We start from the raw sequence: 15,777 nt of genomic DNA, 5'->3' as shown, positions 1-15,777 counted from the left end.
ACAAGTGGAGTTGCACCTGGTCTGAATTTGGCCCAGGTATCTAAATATGAATGTATGTGCTAAATCAGAAAGCATTCTGTCTATTAGGAAGCAGTCACAGTTTGAATCTGGGAGTATACAAAGCAGCCCACTCTTCTGGAACAACAAATTCTTTTGCTGGTTAGATTTTTGGAATGTCATAAACCTGATATTCATTTTTGACTAGCAGGTGGGATATGTTTCCATGGTATGTGAAAATATGATTGTGGAAATACGATTGTCAAGTCTCTGACACTTGATATTTTCCACTGTCAAAGCTTTGAGCCTTCAAATTATAGAAGTGTAACAGGCACTGACAGCTCTCAAATACTAGAGAAGAAGCAGATGTACTTGTATGGAGGCTGAAGATTTTATTAAGATCAGTTTTTTCTAGATTCAGTTGTATGGTTCAAGGTCTTTGATTCGGGTCAAAGAGATGAAGTAACCTGTAGCACAGCCCTCAAATACAGCCAGTAGTTGCAGTGACTGGCTGAACATCACCAGTGTGGAGCTAAAGAATGCATGAAACTGGTTTCCAATATGCCCTCAAAAAATGCACGTAATCAAGCAAAAAAGATCTGTGCACAGAACTATGTTTGAGAATTGCATTTGTTGGGATTCCAGAGTGTTGAAGGCTGAGATGAACCACAGCTTGATTCAAAAGGATGGCTCACGATATGCAGCATTTCTTGAATATGCAACTAGGCATGTCGATTTATATGATGCCTGAAAGGGCTCTGCAACTGGAGGAGCTTTGTTTGGGAAAATGGTTGAAAAGGGATCTGATGATTTAGTCAAGTTAGGTTTCTTGTCTGGGTGCAAGATAGCTGAATCCTATATCATTTGAGAGTCTTTAGTTAATGGTCCTTATGCAAGTCAGAGCTAAAAGTTCCTCCACTATAAAGATCTATTACTATGACTCTAGCACTAGATTAGAGCTCCTTGGTCAGAGTTCTATCATGTGACCCAGTCTCATTAACGTCCTTGAGGTTTTTTCAAAGAAAACGTGTTGTGAAGCTAGAAACAGTAAGAGACCTAGAGATGTCCTAATAAATGGACTGACCCTGCTAGATACTGATTTACCTTCAACAACCATTGAAGGCAATGGGATTTGCTGGAACTTAACAAGTCTCAGCACCAGGCACAGAATTTTTGTCCCTAGCATATTTTCCTTAATAAGAATGAAAACTGTCAGGATGCTTTTCCTCCTATTGCCTGTACTGCACATCTGTATCCATCTTTCTCTTCACTAGCATTTGAGGGTCTGTCCAGATCAGTTTGAGTGATCATCCCATTTAGTGAATTAAGTGAGTTTAGAGCTTTCAGGATGATGTTTCATACCAATATATCACCTTGTGAATGACTCCCTTTTAATAATCCAGATCAATAGAGAACACGCTAATATTTCATGCCATTATGTTTCTATGGCAGAATAACTGTCTTTCATTTGTTGGACCCTAAAGATAGCACCTGTATATCCAAAGCAGATGCACCAGCAGCAAGACCCATCTTTTTATTTCACAGCAACAGACGTAACTAGAATGCTGCTTTCTCAAATGAAGCATTGTGGATAAAATTGGTCCCCATCCAGACAGCTAACACGAGGCCTATGCACCACTTAAGCCTTCAAAATAAGGGTTCGTAGGGACTTAAGTGGTGCATAGGCCTTGTGTTAGCTGTCTGGATGGGGACCAATTCCATTCACATTGCTTCATCCCAGTAGCAGGCAATCATGTTTTTCACAGTTTTAAGTAGCACAAAACGAATCTTTATATCCTGAAGAAGCGATCCATGTATGAGGACATGGGACCTGATTCTGCTCTCATTTGCATCAGTTTTACATTGGTGCAGCACCAATGACCTCCATGAAATCACTCCTTATTTACACCACACAGAGTGAAGAAGAATCTAGCCCAGCTGGTGAATTAAAGCTCAAAGGGACAATTCTATTAAAACTCTGTGTACAACCCTTAAAGAACAGGACTGAGTTGATGCCAAGAAATTGTTTGAAAGAATATTTAATTTAAAGGTCATGCATTGAAGTTAAAAAAGACGAATGGCTAGTAAATAATTCAGGTAGAATTTCTTTACACAAACATTTAACTATGGATCAAATTGCCAACATCAGCAAGAACAAGATGTGGTGAACACTTTAAGAAATGTTTGAAGATGCAAATATCCAGTGGAGCCATTTGCTAGCTGGATTTGAGGAATCTGAAGCTAGGATTCAGGCTGATTTCTGAGGCTTGCAGCCATAGACACTGATGGGCCATTATTCTTCTTGGCAATTTGATATTTGGTTTTCTAATCACAAACAGCAAATCTAATGTGAGATGAGAAAACAAACAGAGATGGCTCATAACACTCAGCAGGGAGAGGGTCTTTTTTTTGGAATCTCACAACATTGTGCCTAACAGCCAAACCTGAAGGTTCTTACTGACTTGAAACTCAGTCTTTACATAGGCAACACTGCCACTGATTATGACTGAATAAAAACTGAGTGAGGAACTCAGGATTTGGCCCTAAATTCTGTGCTTGGTTCCTGAACACTAAAGTTCACTGAATAACAAGAGCCAGTTCTTGAGAACTTAGTACTGATGTCTCAGGAAGAAATTATTGTTCCCCAAAATTATATGTAGAATTTCAATGGGTTGTTCCTGAGGTGAATTCCATCCAGCGGGCTGTCAGAAAAGTGCAAAACTTTTGCAAGAGGTTTTAAAACACAGGGGCTATTTGCTTAGTTGTGAAAATAAACTTCTGTTGTACCAGTTTGGCCAAGTTCCTATAACATCGGTAGAAGGCCGGGGAGGTGAACTATGAAATTGCCAGTCCAGAACAACATGGCATAAAAGGAAAAACTAGGTGGTGCACTCCAGCTTGATAAAGCAATGGTGTCTTCACAAGGAGACCTTATTGATTTCTTAAAAAATGTGTAGGCAAGATGCACAAAAGAGGAGTGTGATGGGGTATCTACCTCACAGAGGTGTAGAAGGGGTTAACCGCATGAGTGAGCAGTTGAGGGGAGTCCTCCAAGTGGCCTAGAGATGCTGCATTGGGTGCAGCCAATCAGGGAAAGGCTGCAGGGAGCAACCAATCAGGCCCCAGTGGGCTCACATAAAAGAAGCTGCTGGGCCAGAGTTTAGTCACTGCCTGGAGCTCAAGAAGGAGGGCTGGGTTCCTAGCAGGTGGATGGAAGCTAGCACCATGGACAGAGCAGTTTCTGGCAGGGAACAAGAAGAAGCTCCTGGCTGGCTGCTAGGACTGACATGCTGAGGCCCTGAGGTAAGTGTGAAGAAACAGAGCTGGTGACTGGCTGGAGGACCCAGTGATGAAGAGGGCACAGCAGTTCCTGGAGAGGCTGCTGGCAGACGCGGAGGCAGAGTGATGGGGTGCAAACTGTGGATATGGGAGTGTCGTCCTTGAGCTAACCCCCAGAGTGACCAGAAGAGGAGGCGCCAATTCAGCCGTGAGTGGTGTGCCCCGTGACAAGGAGATTAACTAAAATTCCCTGCTGGGCAAAAACTTTTAAAGCCTTAAAAGGTGAACGTATTCTCAGAAGTGGAAAATATATAGTAGGAGATTATCCTAAGCAAGATAAACTCAGAAGACCACTTCTCAACAGGGATCCATATTCTGTACAGATTCCCTGCCCAATTCCAGATCCATTTCAAGATGGTGATCCTGATCTTCAAAGTCATTACTGGGCTTAGATCAAGCTACCTCAGTGACCACTTCTCCCTCGGCACCCCACCACAATGGCTGCAGCTACCTGGACAATCTGAGAGCTCCAGGCTACACCGCTTGGGAGCCAGGACCAGGGCTGTTCCAGGTGGAGGGCTGTAGGCAGAGGAGTTCCTTAGCACCAGAGTTCAAGGATGAGCCCAAGTCTTGCTTCTTTTAGGACACAATGTAACACTTATCTCATTGCAGAGGCCTTCCCTGAATGACTTGGTAATACCTTTCTGGAAGAAAACCACCAGGGATGAGGCCAGTCTTTATAGCAGATGTTATTCAATTATCTTTGTCACTAAATGATGACATCACAGTATTCCCCATACTAAGTCTAGGGGATGCCATAAACGCTGTGGCAATGTTGCCTAGTTGCAAATGGAAGACTGTAACGTTTTTAAACATGACCACTCTAAATCAAGGAGAGTGGAGAGTTTGAGTCCTTTATAGGTGGAATCAATGTAAGGCCCATTGATGTGGCACTTTTATCCTACAATGATAGACTCAATAAGATTGCAGATTAGAATGGGCCCATACCCATCACTATAGGATTTGTGTATTTTACAAATTCACCTGTCAAATATACACCTATGGATCAGTGTCTCTCTACTGCCACCCCCCCACCCCCCGCATTAGTAGTTCATTTATTGTGAGAATGCTACAATGTGGGTATAAAGTTTTACATTTTATTCTGAAGGTAGTGAGATTAATGGTCAGTCTGATTTCCTTAGGCCATGAGGTCCTCAGATGTTGGCCTGTTGCTGAGAAGGCTTACCCGTGTGTATCATTTTTGAAGTTGATATGTCCATTGTTCCAGAGAAGTATAACTGTAGTGGAATTTCATGATCCCAGAGTGCCCATGGGGACATTCTGAAGGACCAAAACCCCAAACATGCCTCAGTATTCAATGGGAGCTGCTACCAAAGTTCTCATCAGCTTATGTAACTATGTAGCCAAGCTGCTTCATCTGAACAAGGTGAAGTTTTGTTAACACTTCTCTTGTAACATTAGTGATCTCATAAATTATTCTGTCTCTAACTTTCTCTTCTTAGGAATTGTTATCAAAAAGGATGTGGTAAAAGTTGTCATCATAGGGAGTCTTCACATTCTCCTCAGTCTGACTTTTGGCTTGCATATAGCACAGAGACTACATTAGTCTTGTTTCTGATATTTGATTCTATGAAGTTTAGTGCTATAGAAAAACCTCAGATACGTTATCTCTTCCTAGGAATAGATAAAGGTAGTGTCAATGCCCATTCATGCAGATCCTTCAACAGCCTTTACTAGTGTTGGCCACAAGTTTTTTGTTGGCTTACCTGTAGACCCTGTCTGGATTGGATTATCTCTCTTAAAAAGGAAAGAATGGAACCACGGAACTTGCAAGTGGTCATCCTGAGTTCCTTTTTGAAGAAACTAGAATGCTATCATATATGCAATTCATAAGAAGGCTTGGAGAATCAGGGAGCAAGGCAATAAAATTGACTTTTCTATGGATTCCATTACCGGTTGGTATATATGGAAGTGAGGTAAATGATAATTGGGCCAAAATTGGAAGATCAGAAATTCAAGTAGGAATGAGGACAGTTGAGAATATTGACCCCCTGTCAAGAAAAATATTAGCTGAAATAAATAATCAAAAGATAAAGGATCCTCTGATTGATATCAGAGCATCTCAGAAAATAATATCCACTATTATGAGACTATGGACAGGGTGCACCGCAGGAATGAAAATCAGTAGAGCTGGGACCAAGATGTATCCACTCTGCAAGTTGTGTTGGAAGCAGGATTTAACACCTGCCTGTGCTTTTGAATGTAATATTGTAGGGAAAATGACACTCTTTGGATCTGACACCTGGGATCAAGCCCTTTCAAAGGACCCTGTAAGAGTCACTGAATTCATTCTTGAACATCATGGTCTGATGGTCTGATGTGATTTAATAAGGAAGGGCTAAATAATGAATGTGTACAGTTGGGATTAGATTTTAGCAGGTAAAGGTGGTTTGTGGCTTAAGCGAACTGTAGGGGCTTACTTTTTGAATCAAGAATATGAAAGATAAATGCTAAAAAAAGGAACTCCATTTCTTACCTTTAGACATATAAGTACTTTATTTTGACAAGAGGAACTGCATTCCCTTATCTACTAAATCCTCCAAACTGAGCCCTGTACCCATCTTTTGTATAACACCTCATGGGCAACTGATAGCATCTTATCTGCTTTGATATATCTCTGACGATAATACTCAGCACTGATATCAGACATTCCAGCTTCACCAGAAATAGCCATTTTATTCCACTTTAACAATTAGACCCTACCTCCTGAGATTTCATTTTCATCCCTTTCCATGCATACTAAAATGTGCATGGTATCCTAGAGTGAAATCCTGCGGAGAACACTGCTTCGTACATGCACTACGCGCTGTGTAGTAAAATCTACTACAGTTCCTCTTGAGATAAAACACACCTATCCCAATATTATAGACTAAAAAAGCTGTAGTACTCTGTGCTGAAACAAAAACATCATAATGTATTTCAATTCTGATTTAAATGGTGATGCACTTTCACTTCTGTTCTGTTGTATTTATTCTGTAACCAGTAATCTTCTGAAAAAAGCTACACTGACCATCAGAAGCATGTGTTGTGATTCAAACACACAGAAAATTCTGAATATGTATGTGGATTTTAATTATACAGGGCCAAATTCTGCATTTCTGTAAGAAGCTGTGTTGAATTCTTACACACCAGAATTCTTCAATGAAGCAGAATTGCACATTACAAACTGTCTCACTGCTTGGGGCCCAGTCCCTTGATTTTTAATGGCAGTTTTGCTTACAGAAGGCTTGTAGAATGAGACCTTGCAATATATTAGTTCTTTTTCTATCATTTATAAGACCAATGTGCCTGGAACATGGAATCTGTCTGCAGTCAGGTTCAAAGGTTTTCATCTCCCACATTGACAACTCAACGAAGAAACTGAGAACACTATATTTACTGACAGTCTCCTTAACACACACCAGAAAAGGGCTGAACTGACAATGCAGAGAAAATTGCGCTACTTTAAATGAGCATTTGGCCTTTGCATTTGGAGCTGCAGTATCACATGTCATGGTAGATTTTAAAATTGTGGTTAGCACAGGGTGCTAGAGGGGAAGGATGGTTTTGTAGTTAGGATACAAAACAGGGAGGCAGGAGATTTGTGCCTATTTCCGGCTCTGCCATGGGCTTCCTATATTTTTTTGGGTATGTCCTTTACCAGCTCTGTGCCTCAGTTTCCACAGTTGTAAAATGAGGATAACAACTTACCTACCTTGAAAGGCTTATCCAATGTTTCTAAATGCTTAGAGATCCAGGGATGGAAACTGTTACCAAACTATGAAGTGTAGTTATATCATGATGGGATTCATACTGCTGCTCCTATTAGCAGAGGGGAGGGAGTTGTCTGTTTTTAATATATGTACAGAACAAGAGGCATTCACTGAAAAGTCTGCTGTTTTGGGCATGATCCTGTAAGGTGCTGAGTGCCTTCAAGACCCCCTGTAGTCAAACAGATCAGGCCCAAACAGCAGATTTTCCTAGAAGCAACTCATAAAAGTTTTATAGCAACTCACGTGACTGAATTGTTTTTGATATTGCAGTTGGCTGCTCCAGTAATTATTACAGACTAGATTCTGCCTGGCCCTTATGTGGCTGCGCAGTGACGGGGAGGGAGTAAAAAGCTTCTTCCTCCCCAGCCCCCTAACTTTAACTTTAATGGAGACCCTCAGGGTACAATGGGTATACTAGAAATAGACACCCTTCCTGCTTAATATCAGGCAAATACTTCTAGTTAAGAAGACTGAGGAAAGAGAAATGCAGAAATAAATATATAGACAACAATATTTCTACCTACTGGGCAATGTTAGAATTACAGCAGTTAAAAATGGAAAAACCCTGTTAGGTCCTCCAGCCACGGCCAGACCATTCTTAAGGCTTTGTCCATTCTAGTTTTAATGAGGCTCCTGGTGCTTCCAGTGTGATGGGCTTTTCAAAAGCACTTTGCACTGGTCTAACTCTGCTCCCATTGAATTCCATGACAAAACTCCCATTGACCATAATGGGAGTAGTGTTAGGCCAATGCTGAATACCCACCCACCACAGGAGAGTGGTTCACTGTCCAAAGTGTCTTGAACCTTGAAAGATTTCCTAAGATTCAACCTCTATTTTGCTTTCTTAGTTTCATCCCATGTCTCTTAGTTAAATTCTAATGCACCACAGATTGTGCCCAGCCCTCTCGTCGATGTGAAATAGAGATGGGTGTGAACAGCCCTTCTCCCAACTCATGTGTGACTCATGTAAGTGCCAGGGAGGACTGTAGCCCTGTGCTCTGGGAAGTGCCAGGGCTGCATCCTGTCTACTACACCCTCAGAGCACTCAGCACAAGGAATGTAGGGAAGGATGGCTGCAGGTAGAGCAGACATGGCTCTAGTCCTTCCAGTGCATACATCTGCAGGAGAGAGCAGGATTAAGTAAGATGCACCCCACAAACTGTGGGCATGCAGCCTCTAGAGGCTTGGAACTCCAGGGGCCATTCTGCTTTCCTAAGGCAAACGTCTCCCAATAGCACAGTGGGCCACCCTTGGCCAGTGCAGCTCCATACATCCTGCAGTGCAGCACAGCACAGCATCTAACAGGCACAACAGAGTCCAAAAGAATTACTCCATCTCCTTTGGATCTCAGTGGAGGGGAAACGGAAGGGCTGCGCTGCAATGTGACCCCTTGGAAGAATTCTGACTGACTTGGACACAATTCCTCCTGGCACTTCACATGCCAGACTAGCAGCTCTGGCAGCGTTTGAAAGTGAGGGGTGTGAGCTCGCCTTCCTTCTGGGTCCTCATAGGTCCCTGCTCTCCAGCCTAACTGTGCCCAGTTCCTTGCACACAGGAGTTGGGGGGAGGCATTAGCACAGTCACAATCCAGCCTTCTGTTTACACCTTTCAGATATTTGCAGATTGTTTCCTGCCTGATTTCCAGTTCTCTGTGGGAATTCAACCAGCCGTGTAAGAGCAGTAGACACGTCTAAAATGTAAAGCAGTATAATAGTTCATAAATCTAGTTTGACAGCAGTCCTAGATAAGGACTAATTGTCAGAAATATGCTTTTCACGTTTTTATTTTATTTTTTTGTAATTGGTGGCTAAGAGAAAAAAATGTGGTTTTAAAACCTGCTAAATTCCTGATAAAATACACACTGAGAAATAGCCAGCATCATCAATGATTCAGTGTGAACAACATTAAAATTACATTAAGAGTTTGGTCCAAACCCATGAAGTCAGGGACCACAGGGCTTCTAACTTCCATTTTCCATGTTTCTGCGTGTTGAGTGCTGCTGATCCTCAATGGTCTTGTAAAGTGCATCACAAAAGGGTTTTATTGAATTTCCTTTGTATTTTTATTGTGTTTGGGGAGGATTTTTTTAAAATCCATTTCTTATTCTGCATGAACAGTAAAAGGACACAATGGGATCATGAAGATAGATGTTGCTCCCTCTGAAATTAAGAGATTTGTGCCAGTTATTTCAACAGGAGCAGGATTAAGCTCAGTATCACAATTTTCCATCATGCTTTTTTGTACACAAAGAGCAACCAGAGTGCTTCAGATTAAAGTGATTTATTTTAGACTGAGAAAAAAAATATCTGTACAAAAGTGAAATGTATTGGAGAGAGCTGTAATGGCTGCCGTTTCTGCACGCAGGCAGTTAGTAGAAATGTAAATGTGTAGTACGCAGTGGGAAAAACAGAGCAACCAGGGAGCAGCTTTCATCAACAGATGCCTGGGGTGAGTTCCCTTCACACTGATGCAGATGCAGGATCTGTGAAAGGAGGTCATTTATAGGCAACCCTCAGGAGTTGTCAAAGGTAATACCAGAAAATCTAGTGACACAGAAAGCTCCCAAGGGGAAACCACAGGAGAAGGAAGGTATTCAGACTGGAACCACACAAAATGGAAGACCTGGGAAGTTGCCCAGTGATTTCAAAGAGTAGGCACATAATTAAAATTACTAGGTTTTCACTATAAGAAGAGAGAACTTATGAAAGGTAGCTATAAATATGTAAATGGTTGACAGATGAAGAGTGAGTAGATGGCTCTCAATAATACGTAGCATAGTTCCTGGCACTTGTTGTGCCCTGCAAATGGCTACCTTTTGTTAAGCTCTGTACATTGGCTCTTAAAACACGAGTGATCTCTAAGCTCCTTGCACTTTCAGCAATTAAAAGGAACCAGAAAGCAAAAATAAATTTGGGGGGGCGGGGAATGCTCTTCTATACTCTCAGAACCCTGAGGGGTGGGCAAGTGGTGTGGGGGGGCGGGGCGGGAGGGGGAGGGAAGTCTCCTTGCCCATCCTTTCTAGAAAATTCCAAGCTCTTGACAAGGGATCATTTGTTCCAGTAATGTAAGCCTTTATGATCAATTCTTGAAGGAGAACAAGTTACATTTTCTTTGCTATATGCACAAATAAAATGAGTTTTCCATACGCAGAAAAGCAGTGGTTTTCTGCAATACATGTTCATTTCTTAAAAGCACCATAAACCACCTGCCATTCAATAGGGGCTTCCAGTGAGGGGTTCATGGCATAAAACCCAGTGTGGGGTGGAAACACTCATCTTCTATGGTGTGCTTAGTGCTCCCAAACTATTCCACCATAGGTGCTCGTTTCATATACAACTCAAGTTAAAGGTATTGTCACTGTCTCTTAATGCACCATTGGGAAAGTTTCCTGAGGAAATTTCCCTTGGAAAAGTTCTGAGAAAATGTTACATTTGGAAGTTCATTCTAAAACAATGGAGGAGACATTGTGAGGGCAGCATCAGGGTGATGTAAGCATTTTTTGAGTGGGCGTTGTAGCATTGAGGTCCACCTCTAGTAACCGCAAGGAGAATATTATCTTATTGTAAACAGCTTACAAGAGTGAGCAAGGGAGTGCCTGGAATAATTATTTCAACCACCTCACCCACAAACACATGCACACGTGTAGCTCTCCCTCCATTGCCTCTTCTTTCCTTCCCGGAGATGTGGGATGGGAGTTCCAGAGACCTAAAGGAATTGGGCACCCAGCTGCCATTGGCTTTCACTGGCTCCCGTAAATCCTAGCTGTAGTTCCAACTGTCTCCTACCTGAGTTTCAATTGCCTATATGTCTTCTGAGCTCCTGTGCCTGTTTGCTTTTTCTGCAGTATCTCTGTTGTAAGCTGCAGTGTTTTTGAATATTACTATTGAATACTGTAGTACTTTGGGTTGACCCAGTCCTCCTTCCACTGAATTCACTGTCATAATTCCCACTGATTTCAGAGGGGACTGGATTGAGCTCACTGTGAAAAATACCAGCATGAGAACATACAGCCTGATTGTGACGCCAAGATCCACCTAGAGAGGGGATTTCTGTGTGTATGGATTTCCTCCACCTGCATGGAAGCAGGATGGAGTCCAGCAGGCTCTGTTTTTCTAAAATATCTGCTCTAGGAATTGTCCTGGGGAAGTTTTGTGTCCTGTGGTATATAAGAGGTCAGACTAGATTATCACAGTGGTCCTTTTTGGCTTTGGAATCGACGACTCTCCCAGCCCTATGGAGATTCCCTGGAAATGCACTACACTCAGGAGGAGGTTGAGGCATGTGTAGCAGTGATCACAATTTTGGATGCTGTTTTCCTCTGAATTAGAGCAAGGAAGAGAAGTTTTGTGTGTTCCTCTTCTTTGTCTCTTTCAAATATTCTCTAGTCACACTCTGGTCTGCACTCTCTGATTTTACGCGGACATTTGGCCAGCAAAAAGATAATAAGGCCATGTCTACACTGAGGCTGGGGGAAGGGGTCATTTCCACGTTGGGTAGAGGCACCCGCGCTAGCTCTCATTGAGCTAGCACACTGAAAATAGTAGCACAGCCGCAGCAGGACAAACTAGCCACCCCAAGTGTCTACTTAGGGTTTCAGATGGGATCGTATTCAGTGTGCCTAGCCCATCCTGCTCCGCATGTAGCTGTGGCTACACTGCTGTTTTTAGCATACTATCACCGCTGGCACGTGTATGTCTACCTGAGCTGGAAGTGACTAGTGTAGATAAAATCTAAGAAAGGGAGTGGTTGTGCTCTGATGGACTGTGCCAGATCTTGCCCTGTGCTGTGTGGACGCCTTGCGGAGTCAGACAGAACAGGGAGCTTCTCCCCCACCGCACGCTCAAACAGCAGCAGGACAGGATACCCTGTTAGTACTCTGTACACCTAGGATGGAATCCTGGCTAATGTGCCCACTGATGCTCCATGACCCAAGAGGACATGATTTGCTGTTCTGGAGGTGCAGTCAGACCCTTGACCTCCTCACACATACCCTCTCCCCTCTGACATTCTGTGGCCTCTAACATACACTAGAGCAGTGGTTCTCAAACTGTGGGTCAGGACCCCAAAGTGGGTTGCGACCTCCTTTGAACAGGGTTGCTAGGGCTGGCCTAGACTTGTTGGGGCCCAAGGCTGAAGCCTAAGCCCCACCGCCCAGGGTTGAAGCCAAAGCCCAAGGGCTTCAGCCCTGGGTGGCAGGACTCAGGTTGCAGGCCCCCTGCCTGTGGCTCAAGCCCTTGAGCTTCAGCTTTGGCCCTCCAGGCCGGAGCGGTGGGGCTCGGGCTGTGGCCCCTCCACCCGGGGCAGTGGGAGTCGGGCAGGCTCAGGCTTCAGTCACCCTCCTGGGGTCCTGAAGTAATTTTTGTTGTCAGAAGGGGTCGCGGTAAAATAAAGTTTGAGAACCCCTGCACTAGAGGAGCCATCTTAACAGGCCTCAGGTTGGGCACTCATTATCAATGGCACTTTTGGAAGTTTGGGGCTGACTGTATCTGCACCAGCAGTATTACTAACTCCAAATATCATGAGTCATGCCTGCCTCATTAAGACTTGCTTAAAAATCCTGAGATTTTTAAATACTAATGTGACAGGCAGGCTGGCTCTTTAAGGGGAGTTGGGCTCAGCCTTGTCAGTGGTTTAGCAGTTAACCCCCCCCCATCCCCCCAACTGATCTTGATTTGGTAACTCAATTACAATTAGTGATCCCAGCTGTGAAAAGCTCATGGAGAAGTAGATAGAGAGGAAAGGCCACTCAGTAAGGAATAGATCCCAGGGAGAGGAATAAGGGGAGTTCCCTCTCTCTGGGAAGGGCCTGATGAAGACTGGCTGGAGAGAACCATGGAGAGCATGTTGGGCTTTGGTGGGAAGGTCCTGAGATAAGACGTGTAAGAAACAGGGAGCTTCTTGGGAGGAAGACACTGCCAGGGTCCCTGTAGAGGGGAGATGGTTGGGAGAGGTCTCTATGGAAAAAAAATCTGGAAGTCAGTGCTCAGCCAAAGGAGTAAAGAAGGAACTCTGTAGTCCCTGGGAATTGGGGTGAAAAAGTAGGGAACTTCTCCACAGCCTGAGGGGTGGAAGGATCTTCTGTTTGGATGTTGCTGTGGATTTTTTAGTTGGACTGTTCCTACCTTGGAAGGGGACAGAACTGGAAAGAGGTGACTTGTCTTGAGGGCTAGGCTATGGAAGATTGCAGGACTAAAGAAGAACCAAAGAAGTGGTAAACAAGGAGGAGCTAGGGATGAAAATGGCTGCAATACTATGGTCCAACACCAGGGGGTGCTATGTTAGCGAGTAGAACCACATACAACTAAATGTCAGGTTCCTATTATCTGTCCTCTGGTTTCTGAGTTTTAGGGTACAGTTGGGTCACATTTGCAAGGTTTTTTTTCACAGCTTTAAAGCCTAAAATCTTAATTACATGAAAATCTCAGTGATCATGTTTTTAATCTTCTGACTCCAGGTGCAGTGGCTTAAGGTATGAGAGGATTGCAATAGTGCAGGAATGTCTGTAACAGCCACAACAGCTGAACCCAGCTCTCTTGAATCCTATCCCAGTACCCTAGTCACATACACAAGATGATCCCTGCAGATCCCAGGGTTTGTGGGTGGATATCAGGGCTTGTTCTGCAGTTGGACTGGGGCGAGAATGATTGGGGAGTGCTTCACAAAGAGAATCTCTCAGAGGCTTCCTCCTGTACAGCTCTCTCTGGCAGAATTTCCTGCAAAGGGGGTATTTGTGCCTATAGTTAACAATCCCCTGTAAGGTTTCAGAGTGGTAGCCGTGTTAGTCTGTATCAGCAAAAACAATGAGGAGTCCTTGTGGGACTGTAGAGACTAACGCATTTATTTGGGCATAAGTTTTTGTGGGCTAAAACCCACTTCATCAGATGCATGGAGTGGAAGATACAGTAGAGAGGTATAAATTCCCAGCATATGAAAAGCTGGGAGTTGCCTTACCAAGTGTGTGTGTGTGTGGGGGGGAGTCAGTGCTAACAAACCAATTGAATTGGCTTGTTAGCACTGACCACCCCCACCCCCCCCCCCACAAGTCAATTCAATTCAACTGGCTCATGAGCAATGACCCCTCCTGCCCCACACACACTTGGTAAGTTTCAGAGTAGCAGCCATGTTGGTCTGTATTCTCAAAAAGAAAAGGAGTACTTGTGGCACCTTAGAGACCAACCAATTTATTTAAGCATAAGCTTTTATGAGCTACAGCTCACTTCACTTGGTAAGGCAACTCCCAGCTTTTCCTATGCTGTGTATTTATACCTCTCTTCTGTATTTTCCACTCCATGCATCTGATGAAGTGGGTTTTAGCCCATGAAAGCTTATGCCCAAATAAATGTTAGTCTCTAAGGTGCCACAAGGATTCCTTGTTGTTTTTGCTAATCCCCTGTAAGATTTCTTGTTATGGCCCCTTCTCTCAATCATGAAGATTGAAATGTAAACAATGAAACAGCAGGTGGCAACCTAGAGCTTGACTTTTAATGCAACATGGTACAGGAATCAAATGGTAATGAAGTAAAACTCTGAAGGATAAGGGAGTAATTTCTGAGACTCAAACTAATTATCAGTAAATCAAGTGACAAAGAATGCTATGGAATTTGTGATTCTTTCACTGATATGTAACTTCCCTATCATTCCTTCTACCCTTTCTCCAATTGTGCCCCACTGGGAAAGGCCCAACAAATGGAAGACAGGTAGACAAGCACTTTAAATAACCTGCATTCATATTCTGGTTATTTTGACAATCTATGTACAAAGCCAGAAATAAAGTTTTCCTGTTTAGCCAATACAAATGCTTATATACTGATATTAATAGTGGTATAATATCCAGTGTAGAGCTGAAGAGAGGAGATATCTAAAGATAGAGACTTCAATTGCTCTTCTTTCATCCTGCAAGAGAATCTAAACTTCAGTTTTGATTTTTCATTACATGGAGCTTATAAAGCTTTTTGAGTGACCCAGATATTTTTCTCTCGACTTATCCAGCATGCTACTACAAACATTTGTTATTTTCAAGTTAAGGAGAGCAGTTCCTTCTGTCTATTCTGATTTGCTTTTCTTAAGCTTCTTTAATGCCTCTGGTCCTATCATCTACACTGTGTGGAAAGCAGTAATTTGTGCTGACATTATCTAACTGCCTTGCAGAAAAAACATGTTCCATATCAGCAACTAAAGGGAGAAAGTTATCTATAATTTAGGACAATAATGGGGTGTAATTCCTGAAGTTTCACAGAGTCTTGAATGCTGACAGAATCTGCTATCGTTAGTTTTCTCAGGATTCTATTATGTAGATGTAATAAGTTATGACTGAAAGGAAATCATTATGAGGACTTCGTCTCTGTAACCTCTTTATTTTCCTTAATGCCAGTTGTGCTTATTAGAACTCAGGAGTAATTTGGTTTTTTGTTTTGTTTTTTGATACTTCAAAAATCAGAGGCAACAGTGTGACTGTGTATTGGGGTCATCCTTCTGATAAATACTGGCCCTTACTCTCCTGCCATGCCAATTTTAAACTAGCGTAACTCCACAGACTTTGCTGAGTTACTCCTGACTTACACCAGTTTAAGTGAGAGCAAAGTCAGACCCATGGCTTAGACATAGGAGGGTATTTGCCCTGATTAAATCTGGGAGCAGGGAATCCTTGTTTTCCATTTTGCTTTCTAAA

General features: G+C 43.0%; 1 long non-coding RNA gene across 2 annotated transcripts in view; it reads left to right on the top strand.

Moving 5' to 3' along the window:
• The first annotated feature begins 12,879 nt into the window (after nt 1–12,879).
• The window catches only part of LOC122462148, a 93,135-nt gene continuing 90,237 nt past the window's right edge, over nt 12,880–15,777 (top strand). For both annotated transcript variants that reach the window (XR_006284525.1, XR_006284526.1), the window contains exon 1: nt 12,880–12,988. This is a non-coding gene — a long non-coding RNA (uncharacterized LOC122462148). The remainder of the gene's footprint in view (nt 12,989–15,777) is intronic.

This window comes from Chelonia mydas, chromosome 10 (assembly GCF_015237465.2).
Source record: "Chelonia mydas isolate rCheMyd1 chromosome 10, rCheMyd1.pri.v2, whole genome shotgun sequence".
Taxonomy (NCBI): domain Eukaryota; kingdom Metazoa; phylum Chordata; order Testudines; family Cheloniidae; genus Chelonia; species Chelonia mydas.
The sequence above is the reverse complement of the archived record's forward strand: the minus strand, read 5'-3'. Positions and strand labels throughout refer to the sequence as shown.